Raw genomic sequence first — 20,618 nt, 5'->3', positions numbered from 1 at the left:
TTGACTGCCTTGAAGATCACAAAAGACCAAGTTCATCACATTTGAGAAGGAAATAAGATTTAATCTTTGTTGATGAATTCCCCTACAGATGAAGAGAAGCAAAAGTGGATAGACATCTGAAAGCAACATCAACAATCTGGATGCTCTCTTAGGGCAGAGGCATAGTATGCCTTCTTACATGGCATCTCTGATTTCATCCATTAGCTACCCACTAAAAGATGACTCAGATGATGAAAGGGTAGCACTGCCCTAATGTCAATCCAACTTGTAGAAGCTAAATGTTGAGCTATGGGAATGATTCAGACAAAATTCAAATGTAAAATTGCCCAATGGATGCCGATGGTATAGGGCCATGTTTTCCTAGACTCATCCGAAGGCCTATTTGGCTAGAAACCTGAAATGCATGTATTGGGAGAACTTCAGTTGAGAATTTGATACCTACCAAGATTTTCTTGTAAAATTGGTTCTTTGTACAAATTGTAATCACATTTTCATATATACCTGACGGAAAAAAAAGAACAAAAAAAAAGAAACTCTAAACTCATATCACTAAGGTACTAGCTATCCAAGGCTATCCGGGAGACAAGATATTGAGTCAAATGCTGCCCGCGACATTATAGTTTGGACATACAAGGGTCATTACCCATGCCACTGACCAAAATTCCTTGAAATTGCTTATGGCTACAACATATCAAACGCGTCTGGTTTTTTCCAAGCCTTTACACCTCTAGGCATGAGCGGCCATGGCAACGAGCTTATAAGGACCTAGACTTTGAGCTCCACAAGAAATTTGAATTGAGTAGGTTATGAGGGTATTCGTTATGAGCAAATCTTCAAAGAAACGGCTTATCTAAGAGTACTTATTACAAGGACCCTAATTATAAAGTAGCTAATGTTGATGCAAGTGTTTTGTCACGAGATTGATATGAACTGAAATCGTAAACAAACTTTTTTTCATGTTTGCAAGGCTTTTGGCTTATTTTGGAAAATAAGTTAAAAGTTAATTTTTTCACTTTTTTTTTAAAAACACGTAAAAAAGTAGAGAAGTGATATTATTCAAAAAAAATTAAAAAATTAAAAAGCTAACTTTTAGCCAAGTTTCCAAAATAGGCCAAAGTTGAGCTCTTCTAAGCTTCTTGGCCATCAAGTTCAGGATCAATTCGTAACAGTCATATATTTTTACATTTTTAAAATTAGGAAGTTAGATTTTTATTTTTATTTTCTCTCGAAGAAATTAAAAAAAAAAAAAGTAGGAAAAATAACCAATAAGTCTTATTTTGCTCTTAATATTACTAATGAGTTCTATCCAGTTTCAATATGGACAATTAAAAGGTTCCCAAAAGATTCATTACTCCATAATGGTATGTCTTATTCCAATTTTACCATTCCTATTTAATATGAACAACAATTTTATAAATAATTTTAAATTAATTAAAATAACAATTTTATAAATAATTTTAAATTAATTAAAATTTAAAATTGTAATTGTAAAAATTGTTAATCTTATACTTATAATATTTTTTTATGAAAAATCATTTAATTTGAACAATTAAAACTAATTTAATTATAAAATTTTTAATAAATTAAAGGAAAAATTAGTCTAAGGTCCCTCCCTCATTTTTAGTAATATAAGAGATCCACAATATTATTTTATGAAGTCTAAGATCCCTTAACCCCACACCCATATATCACAGAGAAATTTGACTCTCCCAACCATGGCACTCAATCTCTGACAAAGACAAACCAGTATTTCTCTCTCTCTCTCTCTAAATCTATCGATCTAATTTTGTTGATATTTATTCATTCATATATAACTCTGATTTGCAGAATGCATAAATCAAATGCTGAAACTGAACCAACCAGTGAATTCAAGTGGAACAGCGAATAAAGAAGTTTACATGATCTTGATCTACTACAAGTTATGCCAAGACATTCTCTCCCCTCTCATCTACATCACGGACCTCCGCAAGCATGGCGTAACCCTATACTTCCTCATTGACGAGGACCGCAAGCCTGTCCACGATGTCCCCACCGTCTACTTCGTCCAATCCACTCACCTCAATGTTCACCGAATCGTTTCTGATGCCTATCGATCTCTTTACGATTTCTTCTCCCTCAATTTCTCATCTTTGATTCCTCGTCTTTCCTTGAAGATCTCGCATCAGGGACTCTCAATTCTGAGTCCATCAATCGAATTTCCAAGGTACATGAACAGTACTTGGAGTTTGTAACCCTAGAGGATAATTTTGTTTTCTCTTGCGGATAAACCTTGTTATGTCCAACTGGTTGCCGAATTATGTGTTGGATGATCAACATTGGGGTGAGATTAAGAGTTGTTTTGTTGAGTTTAAGATTTGTAGGAGAATTGAAGATGATATGGGTGTATATATATATACAAATTTTGAAAGATTTGTATATATAGATATGGCAATGATGAAATCCAAGTGAGGTGTGAGAATGAAGCTCAGAGGAGTTTCATTACATTACAACAGTAAAGAGAGAAAGAGATTTAAAGAGAGAAAGAGATTTACAGAGAAATTTCAATTCTCTGTGAACAAAGCCTGAGCCAAAGAAATTCCATGCCTAAACCAGAGAAATTCTCTTATCTGACTTTAAGTTCATGAGCTTGATTGGTGTATTTCCATGCCTAAACTAGAGAAATTTTCTTATCTGTTTTTTTGTTTTTGTTAAATTTTTTCTAGTTTGATCAAAAATACAAATTTTCTTTGGATAGAGCCACACAAAGCCACACAAATTTTCTCTACACAATTTTCTCTGGATAGAGCCACACAAATTTTCTCTAACATAATTTTCTCTGGATAGTGCTTACAAATTTTTCTGGATAGAGCCAAACAAAGCCACACAAATTTTCTCTATACAATTTTCTCTGGATAGAGCCACACAAAGCAAGACAAATTTTCTCTAACAAAATTTTCTCTGAATAGAGCCACACAAAGCCACACAAATTTTCTCTAGATAGAGCCATACAAAGCCACACAAATTTTCTCTGGATAAAGCTTACAAATTTCTCTGGGTAGAGCCACACAAATCTAACACAATTTTCTCTGGACAGAGCTTACAAATTTCTTGGGATAGAACCACACAAAACCACACAGATTTTCTCTACACAATTTTCTTTGGATAGAGCCACACAAAACCACACAGATTTTCTCTGGATAAAGCCACACAAATTTTCTTTAACACAATTTTCTCTGGATAGAGCCACACAAAGCTACACAAATTTTCTCTATACAATTTTCTCTGAATAGAGCCACACCAAGCCTTACAAATTTACACAATTTTCTCTGGATAGAGCCACAGAAAGCCACAAAAATTTTCTCTAACACAATCTTCTCTGGATAGAGCTTACAAATTTCTCTGGATAGAGCCATACAAAACTACACAGATTTTCTCTACACAATTTTCTCTGGATAGAGGCACACAAAGCCACACAAATTTTCTCTAACACAAATTTCTTTGGATAAAGGCACACAAAGCCACACAAATTTTCTCTACACAATTTTCTCTAGATTTCTTTGGTACTGAGAGAAATTTCAATTTTCTTTGGTTTGAAAGATGATGAATGGAGCCTTGTGAATGCACCTTGCAATAAATTACAGATTTATAGTCCAGAGAAATTTTCAACAATTCAAATTTACAGTCTAGAGAAATTCTCAATAATAATGAAGCCTTGTGAACCAGAATTTCTCTGTGAAGTCCAGAGAAAATTCGACGAGAGAAATTCTCTGTGAACCAGAATTGCTCTGTGAAGTCCAGAGAAAATTGGACCAGAGAAAATCTCTGTTAACTAGAATTTCTCTGTGGAGTCCAGAGAAAATTCGTCCAGAGAAATTCTATGGATCGAATTTTCTCTGACTAACTAAGTCTAACTGATTCAATTTCCCATTTCCACAGCTTGTATTATATCTGTCAACTACACAAATGATGTGTTCTTGTACATATGTGCTTTTGGTATTGTTGTTGTTTCTTGGTAATAAAGTTTGTGCATCATTTGTGCTGTTTAGTTACTGATATACAGTTTTTTAGGTGAATGTTTTATGATTAAGCCCTGTGCTTAACTTGTGTTGTCATGTCATTCAAAATGCTCTAGACTTCTAAAAAGAAAAGAAAAAAATGTTTTCTTGATTTAGGTGTAATATCTATATATTATGTTTGCAATAACTGTTCACTCAGTTTTTCATAGCTCTTCATTGCAACGTCGCAACATTTTGCAATGCCCAGAGTGAATGTTTTCTGATTTGTCCAGAGAAATTTGGTATTGGTTCGAAGAAATTTGGAATTTTCTCTATGATTTGTCCAAAGAAATTTAGAATTTTCTCTGTGATGTGTCTAGAGAAATTTGAAATTTTCTCTGTGATTTGTCCAGAGAAATTCTCTGGATCAAATTTTCTCTGGATCGAATTTTCTCTGGATTGGTATTGAGGGACCTTAGACATTATGAAAATATTGAGTGTCCTTTATGCTATAAAATCTTAATACCAGGGACCTTAAAAAAAATCCCCTAAATTAAAATTATTTATGAAATTTTTTGTTCATATTTTAATGAAAAAGATAAAATGAAAATAAAATATACTATTATGAACAATTGATTTTTAAATTTTTTTTGTGTATAACAATCTATTAAAAAAATAAGATTTATTTGTTAATATTGAAATTGATATAACTCAATTATAATTTTCAAAACAAAATAGAACTTTTTGATAATTTTTTTTAATACAATATCATAATTTTTATAATTAAAAAAAATATTATTTTATTTAGATTAAAAATATTTTCATATTAAGATAACATCCACAATTATAAAGTACTAAACTTTTTGAAAATATATTATGAAAAATAGGACTTATTTGCTTGTGTTAAAACTTGATAAAACTTGATAGAACTTATTAAGTTATTTTTCCTAAATAACCTAGGTCCTACAATTATTGGACTAACAGTTGTGTGATTTTTGAAAATGACACCAAGGAAAACTTTAATTGACGAGAGAGTAGTGTGTTGTAGAATTGGTTGAGAAAGAGAAAGTAGGAAGTGGTTTAAATTAGGGGCGAGCAGTTGATATATTGATTTGTCTAAATTGATTGAACTGAACTGATCTATTGCATTTTGGACGGATGTGTGATGACGAGCAGACAGTTGCGGATTTATTTTTTTCAATTTTCCTGGTTTTGGAAGAATGGCAGATTTGAGATTCTTTTGGTAGCAATCAAACCGCCAAACCGCGAGCACCCCTAGTAATTTGTAAGACTTTGTGTTTTCCAATTTGCGTAGATATTTTGTTTGTATTTTCAATTGAAAAAGAGTTTAAATATTCTATTGAATATATTCTGTTGAAAAAGAATTTTCAATTTGAATATATTTTTTGAATTGAAAAAAATAAATGTATTATTATTATTATTTTGGTTTTTAAATCTAACTCTAAAAATAATAAATAAAAAAGATGATATATGCTGGTTAGTTTTTGTTTTCGAAAATAAATATAAATGTAACAATATAGAGGCATACAATCTCTATTACTGCTCTGTTTATGGTTTTGGTGGTGTGGGGATATATTTTCTGAGTACCAACACGTGGCCAAGGTGACGCTGACGTGTCAGCCGAGATGCCACGTGTCCTGGTCGTGACGCCGAAATTATCTCGGCTAGGCCGAGGTTATCTCCGAAGATATCGGAATCCGGGATAAGCGGATAAGGGACAAGAGTCCTAGAATGAGGAAGGACTTCAGCCTGGATAAGAATAAAGCTCTTAGGGAGTTTATCTTTATCTATTGGAGAGCCCAAGATAAGCACTGAGCAAAAATCCATTAAAGCTAGGCTTCTATTGAGACTAGGATTGAGTTGGCTATAAAAGAGAGGCACCCCCATGGGTCTAAGGTACTTAATTTATATTTTGAATAGTGAAGTTTAGCACTTTATCTATCTTTGAGAGATAACTGACTTGATCATCGGAGTGTCCCCGGGTGGACGAACCACCGCCGGAATCTCTTCTTTCTGTTGCAGGTCAATCAGGCGCCATCTATTCTGCCAGTGCTCTCCAGCTGAATACTGAGTTGGCAGTGTGGTTGGAAATTCACTCACACAATTTGGCGCCTTCTGTGGAAAAGAAAGGAGAATAGATGGCCAATGACGGACAGAAAGAGAAGATTGGGGATAACACTCCTATTGGGAGTGGGAGACCTATCGACCTTGATGTCGAAAAAGACAATTGCAACGAAGAAACTCGTGACCAGAATCACGGAGGAAATGACGTCGACCAGGAAGGTGACGTACCAAAGAAAACAGAGCAAAACGGGTACTACAACGAGGACGACCTCCAGGTGTGGAAAGAAAGATGTCTGCGGAGGGACGATGAGGTAAAGACCATGGCGAATAAATTGGCGGACCTGCAAACAATGGTCAATTTCATGATGCAAAATAATGACATGCAGCCACCGTTCTCACTGCACGACACGCCGATTCCAGCGGCCAATGCCCCGAAGGGAGGGCAGAAAACAATCCCTGTAGCCCCCTAGCACATCAGAAGCGAAAAACACTCTCACTGGCCGTTAAGGGAGGTCGGGCGAGGAGAGTCGAGAAGAGAAGAATCTCGAAGGACACATCGCACCAAGGAGGCAGACCCCAGAGAACATTGGCATGTTCAAAGGCAGGAGTTGCGCTTCGATGCGACCAATGAAGAAATGTCGAAAAGGGCTCACAACAAAGCTGAGAGCAGTGTACCTAAAAGATTGAAATTAGGAAATAACCGAGCTCCTGGGCGAACCAAGGAGGACTTGAGAGATTACCTCAAAAGGAAGCAACAAAATACCGAGGTAACTTCCCCTGTTAAGCTGAGAACACCATTCTCGGTGGAGTTGGACAAATTTGAGGCACTAAAAAGATTCAGTATGCCGAGATTCTAGATATACGATGGGAAGTCAGACCCCAACTTTCACGTCAGATTATATCTGAACTCGATGGCACTGTACATTGGGAACGAGCCGTTGCTTTGCAAGGTGTTCCCCTCATCCTTCAGGGAGATTGCATTGGACTGGTTTCACAAATTGCCGAAGGGAAGTGTGAAGACCTGGGAAGGCCTGGCCGAGATGTTCGTGGCCAGGTTCGTGACAAACAAACTACAGCCATTAAGGGTGGACGCCCTGATGGCTCTGAGAATCAGTGAGGATGAAGACCTTAGGGCCTACGCAAAAAGGTATTATAAGGTGTTCAACCAAACACCCGAATACAACCAAGAGGTGGCGGTCGTGTCTTTCAAGAACGGCCTGAAAGATGATTGCGCACTACGAATGTCATTGGCAAAGACATTGCCAAAAAGCATGGAGGAGCTCATGGCCAGAATTGAGAAATACGCCAGAGCCGAGGACGACACGCCAGGGATTACGGCGACAAAGCAGGAGAAAGCAAACGGCTCGCCGAAGCGAGGCCAAGGTAACAACGGAGCCAACAAACAAGAGATAGGACTGAGAACTGCACAGGCAGTCATGACTGTGTTCCGAATCCCAATTCACAAAGTTCTGGATAAAATCCGAACCCAACCCTATTTAAGAGCACCGGAAGAGAAGAGTAGGCAAGACTGCCTCAGGCACCAGCAGCTCCACCTCCCCCAGCACAGCAGCCGCAGACAGGCGGACCTCGGGTAATTAATGTAATTCACTCGAAGGTCAACGAAAATGAAGTACGGGGGCAGACACAGAAGGTAAAGCACCTACAACATGTGTACAAGGTCCGACAGAAAAGACCTCGGGCTGAGGAGTTCTAGGGACCAGTAGTGTCCTTTACTGAAGCCGACCTAGAGATGGTACAGCATCCGCATAACGATGCCTTGGTAGTATCCCTCCAGGTTGGGGAGTGCCAAGTAAAGCGTATCCTAATTGACCAAGGCAGCTCTTGTGACATCATGTATGTTAGATGTTACAAGGAGCTTGGCCTTCACCCAGACGATATGGAACAATCCAATGGCCCAATGGTCGGGTTCAATGGAACGCCGACGTAGCCACTGGGAGCAACAAACCTAGAGGTGCAGGCTGGTACCAAGAGGGTGAAGACAGAATTCACCATAATCGATACACCATCCCCTTACAATGCTATATTGGAGAGACCATGGCTGCATGCAATGGGGGTTGTACCCTTAACACTGCATCAGCTATTGCGGTTCCTAACAGAGCATGGGATAGAAGAGGTCAGAGGGGATCAGTTACAGGCAAAAAACTGCTCCATGGCAACAATAAAATCCACCTGCAGCATACGAGAACCAGAGACAGTAGAAATCGAAGACGAGGACGTGGAGGTCCTAGAGGATGTTGGCAAAGAGCCAGCCGAGAAGAGTGAAGAAGCCCTAAAGAAAATCCTTGTCCAGTAAGGGGTTGAGGAACGCTTCTTCCTTCTCGACTTGGGCTTAGCCGAAGAAGAGGAAAAAGAACTGGAGGAGTTATTGAGAGCAAACATTGAAGTGTTTGCTTGGACGCCTTATGAAATGCCAGGCATTGACCCCGAAGTCACTTGCCATAAACTGAACGTGGGCAGGTCGGCCAAACTCGTGATCCAACTGGCAAGAAGACCGACGTTGCTGCATGTTGAGGCAGTGAAAGAGGAAGTAGACAGACTTCTGGAGGCCAGAGCCATTCGAAAGGTAAATTACCCGCATGGCTATCGAATACAGTGGTGGTGAAGAAAAAGAATGGTAAATGAAGAGTCTGCGTAGACTTCACCAGCCTGAACAAGGCCTGTCCCAAAGACAGTTTTCCATTACCCAAGATAGACCAACTGGTGGATGCCACTTCAGGGCATGGAAGGATGAGCTTCCTGGATGCCTACAGGGGGTACCATCAGATAGCCATGTACCCCTCAGACGAGGAGAAGACTGCGTTTATCACCCCAAAAGGGCTGCATTGCTACAGAGTGATGCCTTTTGGGTTGAAAAACGCAGGAGTAACTTACCAGAGTTTGGTAACCAAAATGTTCAAACACCCGATTGACCGAACAGTGGAAGTTTACATCGATGATATGGTTGTGAAGACCAAGGAACCTGAAGGTCATCTGTCTGACCTAAAAGCAGTCTTTGATATCCTTAAAACATATCGGCTCTGACTCAATGCATCCAAGTGTGCATTTGGAGTTGGATCCGATAAGTTCTTGGGATACCTGGTGACCAGAAGGGGCATTGAGGCCAGCCCAAATCAAATCAAGGTCATCCTAGAGTTGAAGAGCCCGACGTCGGCAAAACAGGTGCAGATGCTGACTGGAAGGGCTGCAATCCTGAATAGGTTCATAAGCAGAAGTTCTGACAAATGCAAACCCTTCTTCAGCTTAGTGAAGAAGGCTACAGACTTCTTGTGGACAGAAGAATGCGAAGTCGCCCTGGCTGACTTGAAAAAGTATTTGACCACGACTTTAGTTCTCTCAAATCCACAACCTGGAGAGGAGCTGTTCCTGTACTTAGTAGTTTCGGAACATGAGGTAAGCGCAGTGGTAATCCGAGAAGAAAAAAGGAAACAAAAGGTTGTTTACTATGTAAGCAAAACCCTGGCTGATGCAGAAACCAGGTATTTACCCTTGGAGAAGTTAACACTGACCTTAGTAATGGCTTCAAAGAAGCTGAACAATTACTTTCAAGCCCACAAAATTGTGGTGCTAACTGAACATCCTTTGAAGTCCATGTTACAACAGGGAGATCGGACAGGTAGAATAGCCAGATGGGCAGTAGCCTTGGGCCAGTATGACCTGGAATACAGACCCAGAACAGCAATCAAAGGCCAAGTCTTGGCCGACTTTGTGGCTGAATTCACTTCAGGAGCCATCGTACATCGGGCTCCGTTGAGCCGAGGTGAACGATGTCTAAACGAGTAAAGAGGAGCCCAGCTGAAGGCAACATAACAAAGGAAAGAAGAAAAACTCAGGCCCTGCAGTATTTACATCGGCGACTCCTTTCGACTGTTTGTTGATGGGAGTTCAAATCGACAAGGAGCGGGGGCAGGAGTAGTACTGGTATCTCCAGATGGACAGATACTAGAACAATCCATTCATTTGGGGTTCAAAGCCTCAAACAATGAAGCAGAGTATGAAGCACTGATTGCAGGACTGAAACTGGCAGTAGTAGTAGAAGCCGATGAGGTGATAGTCTTTTGTGACTCTCAGCTTATAGTCAACCAGACAACAGGCGAGTTCGTAACCCGAGATGAACGTATGTCGGCATACGCAAAGAAAATAGGCAGATTGGTGGCCTTGTTTCAAAATTGCCGACTACAGCAGGTAGCCGAGATGATAACAGTCACGTCGATGCCTTGGCCAACTTGGCTAGTGCCATAAAACCTGGAAAAACAAGGACGATAATGGTTGACTACTTATCAAGCCCAAGCATCGAACCACTGACCACAAAGCGTGAAGCAATGTATGTGGAGATAGGACCAAGCTAGGTGGATGCAATAATAGCTTTCCTGAAAGAAGGAAAACTGCCAATGATCACAAAGAGGCACATAAGATCAGATTGAAGTCGGCAAGATTCAATCAGACAGCAGAGGGACATCTCTACAAAAGATCCTTCACTGGACCCCTTCAAAGGTATGTACATCCTTCACAAGTGGAAGATTTTTTGTACGAAATACATGAAGGAGTATGTGGAAGCCATACTGGGGGTAGATCGCTTGCTCATAGGGCTATTACCCAAGGATATTTGTGGTCCTATATGCAGAAAGATGCAGAAGCCTATGTCAAGAAGTGTGAAAAGTGCCAAAGGTTTGCACCATTGATACACCAACCAGTAGTAGACCTGAACCCAGTATCCAGTCCTTGGCCGTTTGCCCAATGGGGCATGGATCTTGTTGGAAAACTGCCCCAAGCAACTGGGCAAAGGAAGTACCTGCTGGTAGCAACAGATTACTTCACCAAATGGATAGAAGCTGAACCCCTTGCCAAGATCTGAGACGTGGATGTGAAGAACTTCATATGGAAAAACATCATCACCAAATTTGGGATTCCAAGAGCAATAGTTGCCGACAATGGAACACAATTTGACAGTAAGCTAATCAAGAGCTTCTGTGCAAAATTTAAAATCAAGAATTATTTTTCAACCCCAAGCTTTCCTCAAAGCAATAGCAGAAGCATTGTAATAACCCCGGCCTCCGATTAATGCTAATCCATGATTAGTTATGCCTAATAGTAATTTAGAAGGAATCCGGAATTAATTTGCATATGTATTGCATTATCTTTGCGCTTCTATCTGTTTGCCATAAAATGATCTGTTCATGTTTAAACTTTGAATTGCGAATTGAAAGCCTTATCGGCGCCCGATTTCGAAATTGATTAGTGTTTAATACTAGTTAGAATATATGTGATTTATGGTAGATTTAATTAAAATTTGATTTGGTATGATTAAATTAGATTAAATAATGTTAATTTACACTTGTTTGAGTTATTACAAGTTTGTCACTTAGTGGCTTGATTCTAGACAACCTTTATTTTGCTTTATTACATATTGGATTCACCATTTGCTCATCTTCTTGTGACCAAACCGATAGAAGGAGAGTGTGGGAGAGAACAACTTGATTTCAACTAGGATTTGGCTTGAAGTTAGGAGAATTGAAGAGAATTTGCATATTTGAGCTTTCATACCTAGAATTGAAGACCTAAGGTAGGGAGTTCATCTTTTTAATTATGAATTTGAGTTGTCCTTGCTAGATTCATGGTGAAATTGGTATTTAAAGTCTAGACTTAGCTTAAGGTGTTGTTTTGAGAGTCAATCCATGCATGCATGCATAAATTTCTATGCTTTGAGTTTGAATTCTAAGATTTCTTCCATGCATGTGTTAATTTCACTCACATTATGGTCGTTCATCTTATTGTCCATCAAATTATCAAGTTTGATTATGTTTTGGAGGGTTTGAATTCAAAGAGGTTCTTGCATGTTGAATTAATAGCATATTCATAAAGTTCATGTTGATTTTGCACAAATTGGGTTGCTCTTGGGCCATGATTTCTTGAAATGATTTTTAATACATGTTGTTTTATGAGTTATTATATGTTTCCTCAAACATTGGCCCAGAAAAATGAGTTTTAAAGGCTTAAAGGTTGAGTTTCATGCTTGGAGGTCAATCTGGATTTTCCAGAAATTTGACCCACGCTCGAGTAGGGACTTTCACGCTTGAGCGTGAAGCTTGAGTACATGCACTTCTGCTCGAGCGGCGAGAGTCACGCTCGAGCGTGAAATATGTATACCCAAAAGTTTGTGTGTTTTGCAGTCCACTCGAGTGGGGGAAACCACGCTCGAGCGGGGGTCGAGCGCCCGTCGAGCGTGAATTTCTTGCATCCAGCATTTTTTCATAAGTTTGCAGTCCACTCGAGCGGGGAAGGCCATGCTCGAGCGGAGATTCATTGTCTGCATGTCCGCTCGAGCGGGGAAAGCCACGCTCGAGCGTGGACCTTATCTTCAACAAAATTTGAGAAATGGTTTTCAATGCATTTTTGCATCCTCATTCCATCATGGGCATTCCTAGGCCATGTTTAAGACCCCATGATGAGGATAAGAGATTAGAAACACACTAAGAGCGAACGAAATAAATTTTGTACAATTAGAACGTATGTTTCAAGTGTGCATCTGTTATGTGTTGTGTAGGTCACGTGCCACGTACCGTTTGACTAAGTTTACTCCGTCTGTCTGTTTCAAGGCCCACTGTGAGTAATAACTCTGTAAAGTTATGTTTGCCTTAAGTATTTTCTGACTGGCATGGTATAATCTGTTTTCTGAAATGCTATCTTACGAATTATGAATAAATGTCCAATTTTCTGAAAAGTATTTGTGGCACCCTTAGTTCACGTGGCCCTCGCCCGGGGGTAACAATACCGCGGCCAATCTGCACGTGGCCCTCGCCCGGAGGTAACAATACCGCGGCCAATCTGCACGTGGCCCTCGCCCGAGGGTAACAATACCGCGGCCAATCTGCACGTGGCCCTCGCCCGGAGGTAACAATACCGCGGCCAATCTGCACGTGGCCCTCGCCCGAGGGTAACAATACCGCGGCCAATCTGCACGTGGCCCTTGCCTGGGGGTAACAATACCGCGGCCAATCTGCACGTGGCCCTTGCCTGGGGGTAACAATACCATGGCTACTTGCGCGCAAGATATGGACCTTTATGGTTGTTGGTACCAACTATGCATGTGGGTCTCTGGACCAAATTGATCTGATAGCTAATGGGTGTACCACGTATGATCTTATGCAAAATCTGAATATGAACATGAGTGTGTATCTAAATCCATTTCTGTTTTGAAGTCTGAATATGTTCTGATTTAAATACTGGATCCTAACTTGTGCTGGACATCATTCATACAACCCCTTTACTCTGTTATTATTCACTGAGCTTCCGCTCACAGTTTATATTTTGTATGTAGGTGAGCCGGCGTGTGACCAGGGCCAGAGTTGACGGTCTTCTGTTCTGTTTTTGTCAGCCAACTGTTATGCCTCCCGAGGAGGTTCCGAACGAAGCCTAATGCCATGGCTGTTTTTGTATTCATACTAGTTTTTGTGTATGCTCTGTAAAGTCAGGTCTTGAGAAGTACATTCTGTAAATACCTAGTAAATATTGTGTATCTGGACTGGCATGTTTATGTATATATAAATAAGTTTTGAAATGTTCTGTCCCATGTACGTTATCACAGCTCATTGGACCTTGTCTATTTTGTATTATTGCTTCCGCAGCCCTTTATTATTTGTTAATCTGTCCAGAGGCCTTTGGTAATCCACGGATTACTGGCCGGTTACGGTGCTAAACCTACAGGGGCGGGTTTGGGTCGTGACAAGCATCCAACAAAGTCATCTTGGATGGGATTAAGAAGAGGCTGCAAGCAGCAAAGGGGAAGTGGATAGATGAACTACCAAGTGTAGTCTGGGCATATCGAACTACGCCGAGAAGATCAACTGGGGAATCCCCATTTGCCATGGCTTATGGCACAGAAGCAATCATTCCTCTAGAAGTCGGCGTCCCAAGAATTAGAACCCAGGGAGTAGAAAATGGGACTAATGATGTATTATTAGCCCGATATCTGGATCTGGTAGAAGAAAGAAGGGAGAGAGCTGCAATTCAGCTGGCAGCATACCAACAGTAACTTGCCAGGGCTTATAATAAGAAGGTCAACCTAAGCGAGTTTCAAGTCGGTGACCTCGTCTTGAGAAAAGTCGTCGCAACAAGAAGGATTCCAGAGAGGGCAAGCTTGGCCCAAATTGGGAGGGATCCTATAGAATCATCTCGGTATTGGGCAATGGGGCATATCGGCTTGAAGATAATTAGGGCGAAAAGTTGCCAAGGCCCTGAAATACTTGCAATCTTAAGTTTTTTTATCATTAAATTTTCTTGTTCTTTGTTATTAGCGGAAGTAATAAATAAAGCTTGATTTTTCACACTTGTGACTAATAAAATAGTTGATGATGTTTCTAGAATACATACATAATGAGAAGCCAAGTGGAACTTAAGTTCACATTAGGGGACAGAAAGTTGGAAAATGGTTCCTGGCAAGGTAGAATATACAAGCTAAATTCAGTCTAACACTTGTTGAAATTTGTGAAAAATTTACAAGTTGAAGTTAGACCGAGATCATGTTTAACACTTGTTGAAATTTGTGAAAAATTTACAAGTTGAAGTTAGACCGAGATCATGTTTAACACTTGTTGAAATTTGTGAAAAATTTACAAGTTGAAGTTAGACCGAGATCATGTTTAACACTTGTTGAAATTTGAGAAAAATTTACAAGTTGAAGTTAGACCGAGATCATGTTTAACACTTGTTGAAATTTGTGAAAAATTTACAAGTTGAAGTTAAATCGAGATCATGTTTAACACTTGTTGAAATTTTAGAAAAATTTACAAGTTGAAGTTAAACCGAGATCATGTTTAACACTTGTTGAAATTTGTGAAAATTTTACAAGTTGAAGTTAAACCGAGATCATGTTTAACACTTGTTGAAATTTGTGAAAAATTTACAAGTTGAAATTAAACTGAGATCATGCTTAAACACTTGTTGAAATTTGTAAAAAAATTTACAAGACAAAGCCAAAAGGTTGCATTAAGAAGAGTACTTATGTACTTACCGAGGAAATTACACAGATAAGGTGTATTCTTGAAAGCATGCAAAATTATTCTAAGTATAGAAATCATACAAGATAGTAAAAGGAGGACAAAGATACAAACATTCACAAGAGAAAGTTATATTTATATTCAAAAGAAGGCACATCGGCCACATGAAGTGCTTACATTGTTCCAGAGAAAGAAAAAGTACAAGGTACAGAAAAAAGAAAAAGAGCATCAAACTAAGATTCTTCAGCACCACTAGCAGGTTGGGTCTGGAGCTCGGAAGACTACTGAGAAGACATGTTGGCCGCCTTTTCAGCCGCAAGCTCGGCATCTATTTCCTAGAGGGTTTGGTCAAGGCTCTTATCGGCAATAGGCACGTCCGATATTGCCTTATCAGGAGTAGCATCTTTGGGAACCTTCTTACCCTCCTCATCTTGAGTCAAGTCCAGGACTTGCTCATTTGAAGTTGGGGACTTGGCCCCAACAGCTTCCTTTGACTTCCTCACCAAAGCTTCCTCCTCAGACTCAGAATCGTCGTCGGATTGGCTTGGAGTTTGGGGGAATGGCAGGGCAAGGACGTCGGTGTTCCTGAGGGGGAAGTCCTCGGGGATTTCAAGCTTTTTCAGTAAAGTCATCCAACCAAGGGTGAAACCCTCATTGCATGCCTGCTTCACCTGTTTCTCATATTCCGTCGTGACATCGGCCACCCCCTCATTGTATCCCTTCTCATCGGCGGCCTTGAGATTAGCGTCTTTTGTGGCCAAGGCATCCTGCAGCTCTTTCTGGGCCTCGGCCGTCTTTTCTTCGACCTCTTTTTTCTGGGACTCAAGAACCTTATTTATGGCATCAGCAGCATCTGCCGTTTCCTCGGCCACGTCTTTGGCTTTGACAGCAGCCTCGGCCTGGTCTGCCAAAGCCTTCATTTTTTATTACAAGTTTTTGTTGGTCTTCTGCAGACTAGTAACCTCCTTAGTCTTGTCGGCCAACGCCTTCCTTGTCTCAAAAGATTGCATTGAGAAGGAGTGGGCGTGCTGGATTGCCTGAAGAAAAATAGACAGAGCATAAGTTATTAGAAAATTTTCTACGTATAAAAAAGAAAGAAAGATACTTGTAGACGTCCCCGAACGTCCCGGGAGGGAAATCCCGTTCTGTTCATTTGGGCTCACTACAGTTCAGACTCAATGTCACGGTCCTGTATCTAATCTCGCAGAGTGCAATGCAAGACCGATGAATCACCAAAGAGTCCAAATCCGGTAAATCGTTTTTGAAAACTGATTTTTAAAAAAGAAGTGCCAAACATGGACTGCTTTGCCAGATACAGAGTCGCCGCCTAAATGTTTTATTTTGAGAAATTTAGGAAACCCTGACTCGTTGCCTAATGCCATGTGTCCGTCATCACCAAAGTTGCCTCGGCTCGGGAACTTGGGTACGACTGGGGAAGGTCACTTCGTGAGTACCCCCGCTCGCCCAATCAAAGATCGGCCTCTACTAACAATGATATCGAGTTTTGAAAACATATGTATTCTTATTCCGATTTATTAGCCTAGAATTACTATGTGATGCGTGCAGCATACAATTATAGACCGGATCGCCTGAATTGGAACAAAATATTTCATGTTCTTTTTTTAAAGCGGTTTGCTACTCACAAGTAGGCTTAAAATGCAGATTTTGCCACCCTCGGGTGGGCTTAGAAAACATGGTTTTGCCACTATCTAGTGGGCTTAAAACTAGCAATCAATGAATTGTTCCAATCCAAGTAATCCAACCTTCACCCACAGGCATTCAGGCAGTTATATCACATAAGCAGTTAGCCTCATGGTAAGCATGCTATCATGGAAGTCACTCACACACATGCAAGGATGCTAAAGTATAAACACTTACCGAGTACTCCGAGCCAAAGAAAGAAGCTAATTAGAAATCATGCATGAATCCTAACTATGCTGAAATACCTAATGCAACACATGTAAAAATGCAACTAAGACAAGCTCGGCTATTCTAAGATGGCATATGAAATGCAACAATTGATACACGTATTCAACTTGGAATTGAAATACGATGCAGTTAGTATGATACGCCAAGCCCGGTGCATGCAAAACAGATGAATGAATGCAAACATGCTATCATAAGTATACGAATTGAAACATGCCCTAAACTAACCATCATAAGCTGGTAAATAAAAGGGAGAAAGACGTGGGGTTAGAAGACATACATCACACACACGCACACTTATTACAACAATTGGCCCTCTCTCGGAGGGTCCGAATAAATAATACAGTCCGAATAAATAATTAACTACTCTAGCTAATTAAATATTACAAAACCCTAATTAATTAACAAATTAACTAGGAAAGCGAATAAACTAGAATGCAATACTACAAGTAATGGACTGCCTCAGCTTTGTTCTGAATGATGAAAGATACATGCATGCTCGAGTCGCCTTGTCGGGAAATTCCTCGCGATGCCCCGATTTGCCTCTGTTTGCAATTGATCCCGGAACACTGTACAACGCTCTAGAAGGCTGCTGATTTCTGGTTTGCTGCAACAGAGAGCAAGAAAGGGGCATGGCAAAGTATTTTCAACATATATGTGCACGACTACTCTCCCTATCATTGCACAAGCTCTAGGGAATGTAGTTCTCGATCCTCGTGTCACTTATCACGCATTTCGATGCATGATGGCCGAGGAATCGAATTGCACGACTCGATGTGAAACGAATGCACATATAAACACAACAAGGCCTAGACTCCATCATAGGTAATCCGGAGTGTCGACGACTGAGAATCGAGACACGTTTCGTCACTTGGAGTACAAAACGTCCCTCGTTTCCCGTATTTGGACTAAACCCTACTCCAAACACAATGCAACACACATGACATGCATGAATGCAACTCTAACATGCAACCTAAATGCAATGCCACTAAATGATGCAAACATGCAAGTAATGATATGCAAACATGGTACTAGCATTCATAACGCTATGAAATGATCAAAGGCATACTCAATGCACATGAGGACTATATGGCATACGCAATGCACACATATGAAGATGGACATACACAAAGGCATAATCAAGGCATACACAATGCGACTATCAAGCATGCGACAATACGGACATGGCATACACAATGCAAGATGGACTTAAACTAAAATGAATGGGCCTCAACCACACCCAAATCAGTGGCCAGTAGGATGAAAATAAGGCAACAAAATGCATGCACACATGTACAAATGCAAGGGACCAAACCTAAGGCACCAAATGCAATTCTACCAAAGCATGGCAAGGATGAAATATGGCATACAATCACATATTTTCTAGCTCTGAAATGACATAAAAGATGGTCTCGAATCATGCAAATATGTCACACAATGCATGCTTGATGACCCGGATACCGAAACTAGTGAAGTGGATTACACTACAGGTACACAAAGCAATGCACATATGGAAAAACCAACCCCAAACAGACCCTAGACAGGTCCAAGATAGTGGGAAAATGGTCTAAAACGATGGCTCGGAATGCATTCAAATGAAGCCCATGCAATGGCCGGTAAATGAGGCATACAAGCCCGACTCTCTAATGCACTTAAAGAGTGAAAATCATGGGAATATGGCATGCATATAAGCTCTGAAATATGATGTGCAATGGCCCCAAAACATGAAAACACCTCAGTATATGCATGCGATGGACCTCAAAGCTCAAAGTTAAGCATGGCTATTGAACTACAGGCATGCAAAACAAACATCATTCGACCATGAGACCCAAAAACAGAGCTAAGGCAGTCCAAAACATGCACAAAATCAGTTTAAGGCATGGCCAAAATATGTTAGGAAAAGCGGCCAAAATATCATGCAAAACAAGCTAGTGAACCATGATTTGCACTACAACTATATGAAGCACATGAGAGGTCACCAAACCAACCAAAAACAGAAGTATGCCATGCCGAAATATGACCAAAAACCCACTGAAACTCAGTCAATGCACGCAAGAATGATATGTCCCTTTGAAAGGCCAATAAGAGGGTTATTCTACACATGTATAATGGACATACAAAATGGCAAAACCACCTCTAGATAGAGGTTATGAGGGCCCTAAAACTCACTGAAAAGGACCTAAAATGAGGCTAGGAAGCATGCAAATGAAGGCTCCTTTGAAAGGTCATGAAGAGGATTACTCTACACATGCAAGATAGACACCTAACATGGAAAAAACAACTTTGGAAAGAGTTTATGCAGGTCATAAAACTCACAAATAATGGCCTAAAACATGCTCAAGAAGTGTGCAAATATGGGCTCCTTTGTAAGGCCAATAATGCTAGAAAACAAGACAAGGGGTGAGAGGGTCACCCCTCTCTAATTTTGAGGCTCAAAAACACATAATAACCACTGAAAATCCACTAGATTTCAGTGGTCAAAAGGGCTAACAAAGCTCAACACAAAGGCCCTAATGCATGGCTCAAAACAAAGAGAAATGAAGCATGCAAGGGGGTAGATGACCCCCAACAGAAAAAAGGTCTTAAACAAGCATGTTAAGAAGCTTAAAACAAGAATTTTTTCAATTTATGACAAAGCCCAAATATGCTTGCAAACTAGGCTAAGATATGAAGCAAAACAATGCTAAAAAGGGGGAAAATGAGAGTTACCCTTGTAGTCAAAAGAGCCAGCAGCTTCTGGACCAAAATAGTAAGCCTTCAACCTCTGAAAATCAGCTCCAAGGTGCTTAGAGTGATGGTGGAGGTTTTAGGATAGGAGGTGTAGTGCAATGGTGCAAGAACATGGAGCTTTGGAGCTTGGATGTAGAGAGATAGAGAGAGGTGTATGTATATGCCTTAGCCAAAAATTTTCAACCCTTGCAAGTGGAGAGGAGGGTCTCTCTTATAGAAGAAGAGGTCCAAGGCTTCTCTTAGAAGCTTGGAGCAAAGGGGCCAAGCTTCTTTTAGAAGCTAAAGCAAAAAGGGTCAAGCTTCTTGAGGAAGCTAGAGTAAAGGGGTCAAGATTCCTCAAGAAGCTAAGAAAGGTTCAAGCTTCTTGGAGAAGCTAAAAAAAAAGGGTCAAGCTTCTTGGAGAAGCTAAAAAGGGTCAAAAGGTTTAAGCTTTCTCAAGAAGCTAAAAAAATGTTCAAGCTTCCTCAAGAAGCTAAAAAAAGGTTCAAAAGGTCAAGCTTCCTCAAGAAGCTAAAAAAAAAGGGTTCAAAAGGTTCGAGCTAAAATAGACTCGGGAAGATGGGCACCGACAATGCATAGCCGGGCGCGCGGCCCAGCGCCCCGAAAACAGGCTGTTAAGCACCGAGAGCGGCGTATGACCACAAAGGTGGTCTCCCAGGCCACAATGTCCCTCTAGAGAGAGGAAACAAGGTGTGTGCCAAAAACCAGAGCAAACGGAGAAAGTTAAGTGGTCCCGAACCGAGGCGCACGGCCGATGGCTCCGAAAAACCTGAAACTGATCTCCAAACGGGGACAGTGGTCTACGACCACAAAAAGTAGCCTACGGCCATGTAACAACCCTCATACTGTTTACTGATTAATGACTGAATGATTACCGTTAATCATTGAT

Source organism: Camellia sinensis, unplaced genomic scaffold, assembly GCF_055761805.1.
Source record: "Camellia sinensis isolate YWXY unplaced genomic scaffold, ASM5576180v1 Unanchor13, whole genome shotgun sequence".
Taxonomy (NCBI): Eukaryota; Viridiplantae; Streptophyta; class Magnoliopsida; order Ericales; family Theaceae; genus Camellia; species Camellia sinensis.
This window is presented reverse-complemented; position numbering follows the sequence as displayed.